At 29.7% G+C, this 11,739-nt stretch overlaps 1 pseudogene; it reads right to left on the reverse strand.

Annotated features, from left to right (window-relative positions):
- Positions 1-9,044: 9,044 nt before the first annotated feature.
- Positions 9,045-10,172, reverse strand: LOC145186689 (uncharacterized; annotated as a pseudogene).
- Positions 10,173-11,739: the final 1,567 nt, after the last annotated feature.

Here is an 11,739-nt window from a genome sequence, read left to right on the forward strand (position 1 = left end):
ATAAAAACAACATCCAATGCTATATGTGGTCCAAACAAATCACCAAGAGTTCAGTTGTTTGAATGGTCCAAAGAAGAATTTCATTACCTCAACAAGAATATAAAAGAACTTAGAGTGTGGGACTGGCCTCATGATCAAAATAGTTTTTTATTTAAACAAGTAATTGAACTAAAGAAATGAGCAATGGATTTATTAGAGAGAAAAACATTTCCTCGTGAGGACTATCGCGAACTAGTGAAGCTAACTCTATTTTTTTTCGGTGGACATTTTAAAAAAGGTTTCCGGATTCGGTATGGTGGTTCTAATCATCATGCAATGTGGATGTCAAAAGCCATTTATTATACAAAAATATTGCTACAATCTCGTACTTTTGAACTTATTGATGAAGAAGCAAGAACGGTTGAGAGGATCGCTGAGTACATTTGTCTTTTTTACGCCAAGTACTTTCTTCAATCTGCTGTTATTTCTGCTGCTCCAGCTAATGACCTGCATTTCTTTTATTTAATGAGGAAATTTAAATCAATAGACCTTGTAAGTGCAGAGGAAACCATCAAGTCTTTTGAAAGACACCTTGGATACTTATCTGAGGAGCTAGTAGTCTTTTCCTTGTTCGACGACTCTATGAGTTATGCAGAAAAGACAATGATGGGTCAGAAACTTATAAACTTACCAAGACCTAAAGTATTTACTCCATATAAACCGAAGACTCCGATTATTATTTGGCGCGACGAAGAAAAACCTTTTTTATCGTCTTTTATTTGCGAAAAGTCATGGTTGCTTTTTCATTTGTTAAAGTTGAACACATTCCAAGAATGGTTAAAGGTTCCTTCAGAACATTAGAACAATTTCGAGGACTTGAAGGCCGCAAAAAAATTTGTATGCAATCTTTCCTGTGTCAACGGTATTGCAGATCGAGGTATCAAACTTATTAGAGACATCAAAGACAAACGTTTTGATCCAGTAGAGAGAGAACAACTTGAGGAAAAATCATCGAAACAGCTTTGAAGGTGCATATTTCTCAAAGAAATCAATTGAAATTAATTTTCAACCAACAAACAAATAAAACTTCAGTGACGTTATTAATTGTGTATTTATTAACATTTCAATAAATATTTGTGGGATATGTACAAATAGTCTTAAATTAATAAAATTTTGTATAATTGAAGACCACACTGGAAAAACGATCAAGCTACATTTCTATTGTTTTGATTAAATTAGATTTTAAACTTCAAAACACCATAGCTTACACCATAGCTCACTTATTTGTTAAGTTAAATATCTGTGTAATTTGATCGGTTTTCTAGTCATATAGTCAATTGTTATATAGTTAAACTGCAGCCGAATATAACAGGGGCAAAAACCCAAAAAAAGCAAAAATGTAGCTTGATCGTTTTTCCAGTGTGGTCTTTAATTGTTTTCAAATGGTTATTAATTAAATTGTGTAAACCCCACTATTAGCTATAAAAATTAGTGAATAAAAAAGTTGCACAACACTTGGGCAATCCGTTATTCTAACTTCCAATGTTTTTTAGGGGATCTAAAAATTGTCCTAAATTCAAAATTATTTTTATTTAGGGTTTTTAGATCAAACTTTATTACTGGTAAAAACGCCGATTAAAATTTCAAAAAAAAGTTCAAAATGGACCACCTTAGGACCTCAGTTTCAAACTAAAAAATAATTCTGTTTAGTTCATGAAGAAAAATCTAAATCCTAATGCTATTAAGGTTATGAGTAGGAGCACCAGATCTACGTTTTAAAGTGCTTATTCAGCTTTTCAGAGTTTCAGTGTACTTGAAGGAATAACATATATAAATAAATGCTCATCATATTCAAGAAAAGTATTAAAAACATATTGAAAACATATATACAATCAGTTTGGAGAAAAAAAAATGTTCATTATTTTTGAGAGCAGTTGTGATGGTGTAAACTACGATTGAATTAATCCAATAGTAGCAGTATATTGCTGCATCTGTGGTCCGACAGAGACATTTTTTGTTCTTCACAACAACATCGTCGGACAATCATGTTAAACCTTGAAGAGTAATCATCAGCTATCACTACCAGAAGCCCTTTCAACATTTTTCTCAGTTCCTTGTTATTTAAAATCGCGTGGGATATAACTGCATCTCCATTGCAAGACACAAAAGTTTACAAAGTAATTCAATGTTTGTTCTTGCAGATTTTTTGATTGCAGCTGTCATCTTTCCAGCAAACACCAATCCACTTTCTCTCCCATTACTCTGTAGTCGCAAACTGTTTCATCTTGATTAAAAGTATGTCAACTATCATGCCATTACACCTCTTCTAAAGGTTTCTAAAACTTTTTCGTTATTACTGTAATTTTAAGTTTATCGGCTAGTTCATAGTCAAACAGTTTAGTATTTCATGATGATAATTAAATACAATGAATTCCCAAAACATTCTATTATTCAAAATTTTTGTTATGAAGAATAAAAACCAGGTTCCTAATACTTTTTAAAGATTAAATTTGAAATATTAAATTTAAAAGAATAATTTAAACAAAAAGTATTCACTTTTTAAGATGGAAAATATGAGCGATTTGCTGTATATTTTGTACTTTCAACTTCAGACTGGAGCACTTTCAATTAATCTTGAGACACGTTTTTAAACGATTTTTAATCAGCATAAAATTCTCTATCAGAATCAATCATAAAATTAGAAGAAGGAGGGGGTTGGGGGTGGGGGGTGGTCTGGAAGAGCAGAAGTGCAGAGAATTTTGAGCTGATTAGGAATAGTTTAAAAATATAGGTCTTAAAATAAATTTAAAATGTTCTAACCTGAAGTAGAAAGTTCAAAAACATGTAACAAATTGCAAATATTCATCATCTTGAACAATGACCATTAGAAAAATATATATATATATATATATATATATATATATATATTCATATTTCACTAGTGTAATAATATTTATAATATTTCACTAGTGTAGAACTTGTGAAGTACTCGCTGAAAATATAAATTGTAGTGTATGTAACGTACCCTTCATATAGCAAGTAAAGAATGGTTCAATCGATCTAGTCATTTGAAAAATTTCAGTTAAGTACTGCAAAAGAACCTTCAGCATAAAAAACGGCAGCGCCTTAGAGAAATCTAACCTAAATTTATGCCAAATTATAGACTTAAGTTACGTTTGGAGTATAAATGTGGGAAAAGCCAGGGATTATCAATTAGCGATAAAAGGCAAGAGCTTAACATTGGAAGCGATGACAATATTGTTAATTGGAATTAAATTAGCAGAGATATGTGCGTCTCATTTTTTCTCGATAACTATAACCAAGTATGAGGCTAAGGTGCAGTTTAAAAATAGATGAATATGTTTTCTGCTGAAGAAAGTATTAAGTTGGTAAAGTAACCGCAAAATGGTAGTTTATTAATTATCTTAATTTATGTGGGTGGAGAGATTTTCCAAACATCGATTTTTTCACTTTTGGATCAGGTTGTCAAAGAATTCCATTAATATTACTCAATGAAAGTTCACCTTTTTAATTACTTTTTTTTTTAAATATAAATAAAGATTTTTATTGAAGAAATATTCAAAAATTTTATTATAAAACTAAAATTATTTAGGAAGAATTGCATGCTTCGCGAGAGTAATGTTTTATAGCTCGTTTGTCTGTTTGATTATACTTGAAAGAACTTACGCGTAAATAAATCTAAAAATCGTTTTTCATAGTAAAAACTAGGTTGGCAATCTTTTGCTCTTAAAAAAAAAATCAACCGTAAAGTTTGTTATTTCAAAAATATTAGCAATTTCAACGAATTTTAAGAGCATTAACAATTAGTAACGAAAATTTGTAATTTATTGTATATTTTTTTACTTTTAACTTCAGATTAGAGTCTTAACATAGATTATGAGACCAATGTTTTTATACAAATCTTAATCACAATAAAATTCTCTATCATAATCAGTTACAAAGATGGGGAGGGGAGAAAGTCTAAAAGCACCCTCCAATACTTAGGCATCTTCCAGCCTAAGCATTCAAGTTAGTCGAGACGGAACAGACCTACTCGAATACTTTGGTTAGAAGATGCCTAAGTGATGAACAGACTCTAATATCTGATAATTTGTTTTTCCATTTTCTTTTTTAAATCCATGATTTTTTTAATTAGATTTGATTAAAAACATTTTGATTAAAAGTCAAATTTTACATGTAACCGAATATCACACGAGAACATTTATATATTTAAAAAAATCTGACTACTTATGGCCACATAGATCTTATTGTTTACCATTTTTCTATGGGCTCCCAAAAATGCATTAACTAAGTATACTACTTAAAGGAATAGTATAGCTTGGTAATTTGAAACCCGTCTCATTCAACTTTTGTATAGCCTCTTCCTTTCTACTTTAAAGATGAAATACATTTCATAAAATAACTCCAATCCCAGGATTTCTTACTCAGTATCTGCACTCTAACAACTGCAGACGTTAATTCTCTGTACACAAGTATAATACGAGCTGTTTAGTGTAAACATAAAAACAGAGAAAAAGTTACTTTTTCCTACTTTTATCTAAGCGGAAGATCAAAATTGAACTCAATGGTAAATTAACTGCTTTAAGTGTGTGTTATGGTATTGATCTGAAGTGCTAAATCTGTATATAAAATTCAGCATTAAAAATATTGGAAATAAATTACGTACGTCAATTGTAAATAATTATTCTATAGTTATGACAGATAAGTAAAAGCCATTCCCATTTCACATAGGATGGTAGTCCTTTTTTTTTTTTAACTTTAATATTTTAAATATCCAATAGGTTATTTGTCTGAGAGTGCCATTGAAGCTAGGAACAAAAGTGCTCAAGTAGTTGATGCAAGTTTAACTTCTTTTACCGGAAATACTAGATACAGCTAATTATTTATTTATGACATCTGAAATGTACCTATACTGCAAGAAGCAAAAAATGCAGGAACTATAAAAGGCAGAACAAAATGATGATTAAGCTGATAACTGTTCTTCAGATAAATATTGGAGAAAGCTACGTGTATCTTTAAACTTAGACATTTCATGGTAAATTTAAGAATATAGTAATAGTCATTACAATTAATTGTCAGAAAAGTTCCAACATAAAAATCTCAAACTTTTATGGTTGAGGAAGAATTACATCAATTAGCCATAAATTGACTCAATTTTGCCTAATGTTTATGTTTCCCTAAAAAATGTGTCTAAAATCCTATTTCTGCTTAGCGATGCATAGTACAATACTTAAAGGATTGTTGTAAATATTAAATTATGCTCCACATAAGGATTGCTGAAACCTTATGTGGAGCATAATTTAATATTTACATCTATTTATTACAGTGAATGCAGTTTTTTTCTTGAATGTATAATTATGAGAATTAGAATTTGATAATAGATAATTTCTATAATAAATAGTTTGTCTTTAAACTATTTTACATAAAAATGAAACTTTTTAACCTTTTTTTAACTTTAATGTTTGTTGTTAAATATTTTAGAAAATCAAAGAGTAATGGTTCATATTAAGAAAAGAAATCAAGAAAGTATCATTAAATCATGCGCTATAATTGATGAGCAACTTTTTAAAAACGGTTTTGTCCCTACATTATTTATTTCTCACGCTATTTAGCCACATATTGTTATAAACCAATTTTAGCATCAGAACCTTCATTCGGCAATTAAAGAAAATAGAACTCCTGGAGTTTTTATTTTACTTTTATTCATAATAAAATGCTTATATTTTCATGTTAAATAAAAAGGAAAATAAGATAAAAAAGAGGATAAAAAAAACCTTATAACCCTAAAAAAGATAAACTGATATATCAGACTTAGATTTTTAAATATAAAAAACTGTCGGTTTATTATCTTTTTAACCTAAAATCATATTTGTCCGGATAAATCGGCTAAAAACACTGGAATAAAAACGGTTGCAAAAAAGATTGGAATCTTTATTAGAAATATATACATACAGTGAGCAAAAAAATTAATCATGCAGACAATAGAAATTAATAAAAATGCATTTTTCTCAAAAAGTATAAACTTTTTTGAAAAACTAATTTCACCAAAAGATAGCGCTTAAAAAATCCATTAAACATTATATGTTTGAAAATAAAAAATTTGAATTTGTTATATTTAAAAAAATAAAGAACTAATTTTATTGAAAATTCCTGACAAAAAAATTAATCATGCAGCAAGAAAATTCGAATGGTTAGTATCAAAAATTATATTATATCTAATTATATTATTTATTTATATTAATTTAAACTATATATTTATATTAATAAACTTTCCAGCAATGACCAGCATTGAAAATATAAAATCTAAAAGAAGCTACACATCTCATTCGATCGGACTTCGTGCACGAGTTATTGCGTTATGGCAAGATGGCCAAAGCCAAAGATCAATAGCTAAAACGCTATTTATATCGCCTGCAACCGTTCAATCCATCGAGGAAAAGTTTAAAAAAGTTGGAAACCTCAAAAATTAACCTGGAAGAGGACGCAAACGAAAGACTACGGCGCGTCAAGATCAATCTTTGATCAAAAGATTCGAAATTAATCCAAGATCTTCAACAACAGCAGCAGCAAAAGAGTTGGAAGAGAGTTTTGGATTGTCTCTCACACTGCAAACAATTAGAAATCGCTTGCATGAAGCGAATTTACATGGACGAAGACCACGCAACAAACCGTATATAAGCCCAATCAATAGAAAGAAGCGGCTCGAATGGGCAAAAAAGTACGTGGATAAGCCACAAGAGTTCTGGGACTCAATCATTTGGTCTGACGAGTCAAAATTCAATTTATTTGGCTCTGATGGAGCTGTAAAGATATGGAGGAAATCAGGAGAAGAGCTTCAATTGAAGTGTTTGAATACCAGAGTTAAAGGCGTTGGCGGTAATATTATGGTCTGGGGATGTATGGCAGCGAGCGGAGTTGGGAAATTGGCGTTTATTGATCAGAGAATGCATCAATATTTATATAAATCAATTCTTCAAGATAATTTAAGTTCATCTGCAGAAATTGTTGGGTTGAAAGATAATTTTATCTTTCAACACGACAATGATCTTAAGCATACGGCTCGTTCGGTCGTCGAATATTTAAAAGTTTCAGGGTTCAAAATGCTCGAATGGGTTGCTCAATCACCAGACTTAAACCCAATCGAGCATCTTTGGGCTCACGTCGAGAAAAAATTAAAAGATCGGCGAATTTCGAAGAAAGCCGATTTGAAAAACTTAATTTCGAGTTTTTGGTCGGAAATCGGGTCAGATATTACCAGAAACTTGGTAAATTCAATGCGTAGATGTTGTTTAGCCGTCATTCAATCAAATGGTGGACCTACGCTTTATTAATTTTATATTAATTTTCTTTATTTTTAATTTAATTTAATTTTTTATATAATGCATGTTTAATTTTTTTGCCTTGGTTTTTTGATTTTTTATTTCTTTTGTAATTTTTCGTAACTTATATTATTATTTTGTAATTTTTTAGTTCCTTTTTCGATAAATTTATATATAAATTTTAATTATTTAATATAAAAATCATAAATTTTAACTTAATTTAGTTTAAATTCAGTATTAAAAAGTTTTTACTATGGTGCATGATTAATTTTTTTGCTCACTGTATGAACAAACATTATCTCATAACTTATCTTTTGTAAAAAAAATTACCTCAAAATGTTGAATTTTGTTTGAAGTTTGTTCATTTTCAAAACAGAACATTTCCTTTTCTATTGTCAGAGCGACGCAGAGTGTAGCGGACGAACGTCCGTTAAAACTCGCTGATTTTTTCCCATAACATAACGCTTAGCTAGCCTGCGTTCTTTCTGGAACGTTCCGATTAATAGATAGACGCATTCATGTATTTAGAGCTCTAGCATTTCCTTTAGTTTCTATCCAGCTATAGAGCTCTATTAAGCCCTGAACCATTTCAAGTACATATTTAATTACCAGTAATTCCTAAATATACCAAACCTCCTTGCGGGCTAAAACAAACAAGTTTATCACATTCTCCATAATTATGACACAACAACTCGTTTTTTTGGGAATAATTATTTGCAGTATGTTATTAATTGATTAGCTTAAAATATATTAACTATGACATTTGGGCCAGAATTTATATTTAAATTTATTGAATATATAAATCTTTAAGCGCCAGTTCCATTTCGAATTATTAATAATCTCTCTTTTCAACATTCTTATCTGTTTACAAAGTTGGCAGATTTCCATTGTTGGATTGTTTTGCAATCGAACTACTAAGAGTTCTATAAAAAAAGGGGAAATCTTTCGAAAAGGCATTTTCATGTTTTAATTTTAAACTCAATCCTCAACCAAACTGATATTGACATTCAAGAATTAGTTGCTTCCGTCAACAAAATTCTATTCACATTTCCATCAACTTTTTTTCTAATAATTGAAACTTGACCATCAATAGGATATGCTAAGCTTGTTTTTTATTAATTCCCTAATTTAAAACACCACTCATTTTGCTACCAGATTTTTTAACAAACAATGTTTTATCATCAACATTTTTTTTAGCAGAAGTCTCTTAATTATTAGTTGACTCATTTACACTTGTTATTTATTGGGGACTCATATCCAATGCTATGTAGTTGTACTTTCAGATATTTTGGGAACTGTTTATAATTATCAATATAATTTTTAGAAGCTGGACTTATCACGGCGATCTTCTATTTGACTTGCTAAGTAAATTTTTCGAGATCGTCTGAGTTTTATCATTCGGTCTTATTTTTATAAGATTTTTCATTCCGTAATTTCAACCTGTTTTGCATATAGAAAAACAAAAAATTAAGCAACGATGGCTAACAAAATTGATATTGAAATTTATCCCTCGCAGGATCAACTGTAATAAATGTTCAAGGGTGCTTGTATTAGTTTGAAAATGTATATATTAGGGTGGGGCAAGTAACACCAAAGTGGTTTCTTTTGATATATGTATCAAAATAATATATAATTTTTTTTTTATGTGTACTCCTATGGTTGATCCCAGCAGTCCGAAAATATAAAAGTTTCTAATTTTTATACATATGGGGCAGGCAGGGTCACTTAAAAATAATTGAAAAATATTATTGTAGTTGTGAAAGATGGCACTGCTGAGTCTCTTGGAAAACCAATCAAAAAAACTTTACAAAACTTTTTATTTATAAATTTTATAAGAATAAATTTTTTACTTTTTACATCACAAAATGATGTATACTCAACCACTTCATATATAGCTTCATTACGTGCATTAACTGATTTAGAATTAATTAAACTACTAGTTCCTCAAGCATTATGACTAGGAATATTTAATGCATATTTTATTGGAATGTGCTCTTTAAATTCTGCTTTTTTTAACTTTTTGGCTGTGCACTTTTTATGTTTTGATGATGTTTCAATATTAATATGATCAACAGATATTATTTTTAAAACTTCTGGTTTCATAAAACCAAAACACTCGTAACCAGACCACTTTTTGTTAGTCTTGATTCTTCAAAAGTTTAACATCTGCTTGACACAAACAGTTGCTTTTACATTTGAAAAACTTCCTAATGGGAATTTTATGGTAAATACTTTAAACATTGGTCTTTCATTTTTGTATTCTACTTTGCTATATACTTCAATTTCATCATCATTGTCAGTTTTTGCAATTCGCATTGATTCATAGCCACAATGGGGATTGAACGATCCACTACCAAGTTTTCATTGAATGTGAATGTTTTCCACAGCTCTTCCACAATCAACAACCCCATGCCACCTTAAGTTTCGTGATGAAAAAGTAGTGTCTAAAGCATAGTCATTGCCTACTACTTCATAATTGCTGGTTATTTCTTGGTTAATAGTAGTAGTATTATTCATCAAATGAATAACTTCCTTTCTTTCAAACCCAAAGAAAGTATTACCACTTTTGATTGAAAAATTAACATTAGCTATTTTTAATACCTTTTTTAATGCAGTTGTTGGATTCATAAACAAACACATACCAAATTTATCTTCACCATTTTTAAAACGTATTCAAACATTGGCTGACCATTTCCTGACTCTAAAACATTGCAAAAACAATCAAACTGATCACTTTCAATTATAATTTTTTCGAAGTGCACTGTTGCCTTTATTGCATTTATAAGACCCTAAATAAAATTCTTCAACAAATACTCCAATATTCACTACACTATCCCATAATAACTTTTTCATCTAAACAAGATGAGCTATTGATTACTATTAGTTAATTAATTCCAGCTATACTATTACAGCTCGAAGAACCATAACCTTGTTTTCTCTTCACTAACTTTAAAATTATAGAAAATAATTTCATTTTTGTAAACTTCGTTTACAATTTGATTCTGATCATTGATCTGATCTTTGATCTGATTTGATCATTGATCTGATTTGATTATCTGGCGATAACAGAAATTTACTTCAAATTAAAGAAAGAAATAATAAAAACACCAAGTTTTATAGAACGAAAAAACATACAGAAAAAAATTATTTCGTTATTTATTCAAACAAAATATGGACAATCAATTATTTCTTTAAGGTTAAATAATTTTGCAGACCTGGAATCTCGTGACGCATTCGGCTAAAAGTTCTAAAAAAAGACTGATTTTTTAAATGTTAAATTCTACATAATAAAAAAAACAAACCTTTTATCTTTTTACTTTTCCTAATAATACAGGTCTTTTTTTTCCTAATGGTAAAAATAAAAATAAAAATTCCTTCGTTCCTTCGTGTGTATTTTTAAATGCCCCCGAACGTCGATAATCTGCCCCCAAATGTCGATAATCGTAAAAGTGTATTTTATTTGCATGGTTTCGTCAAAACAACATTTTTTTTGTTGAAAACAAAAGAACAACGTTCTGACTGTGTAACGCACAAATTTATATTTACAAAGTAAGGTGAATTCGCATTATACATAATATTTTAAATAGGTTATATGGAGTTGTTTCACTATTTAATAATTTCCAGATCCACGAATATTAGGAGAATCTATATAGGAAAGATCGCCGTGTATGAGCCAGTTGGATCTGTTACACTTGTTAATTTATGATTATTCATATTTAACTCTGCCATTATCGTGTCACCATACTTTTTAAAAACGTTTTTCTCTATGTATGATAGTGATATGCCACATTCACTTGAATTTATTCCGGATGGACCGCTTTTTTAATAAATTCACAACTCCTTCTTCTAGTGTCCAATCAGTTTAGAGCTTGAGTCCAATGAATTCAGAGCTTGTAACATCACCTATCTTCAGATAAAAGATACTGAATTGGGTTTTGTTGAGTTTAACCACAGAGCTCATATTCCTATTTACTTGAAACTCTTAGTTTATTAGCAACTTGCAACCTTTGCCTATCATTACATTTAATGTAAATTGAATTCTTCAAACTTCAAATATCTAACTTTAAAATGCGCTTCTCACTTCACATATACCAAATCTCGAAAGAATTTTTTTCCTGACCAAAATTTTTAACTTTTAATCTTCATTAGTCAATCTTACTCATATTCCATCGATTAAATATCTGAATACTGGAAGAAAGACCAAGTTTGATGGAGTGTCAATAGTTTTACATTCAGAAGTTAAGTTTTGGAAGAGGGAGTAAAAAATATTAGATATTGAACAATCTATGTAAGATCCTGAAATGATATCCATGTGAACTTGAGTATTGTTTATTTTTAGGATATTAACAGGGTTTTCAGATTCTTGATAAGTTTGTGTTTATTTTTTTTTGCAAAACCCTAAAACTGATGAAATGGATAG

The sequence above is a fragment of the Hydra viridissima genome, unplaced genomic scaffold (assembly GCF_058129835.1).
Source record: "Hydra viridissima isolate aposymbiotic clone 2 unplaced genomic scaffold, HvirCarnegie_v1 scaffold_17, whole genome shotgun sequence".
Lineage (NCBI taxonomy): Eukaryota > Metazoa > Cnidaria > Hydrozoa > Anthoathecata > Hydridae > Hydra > Hydra viridissima.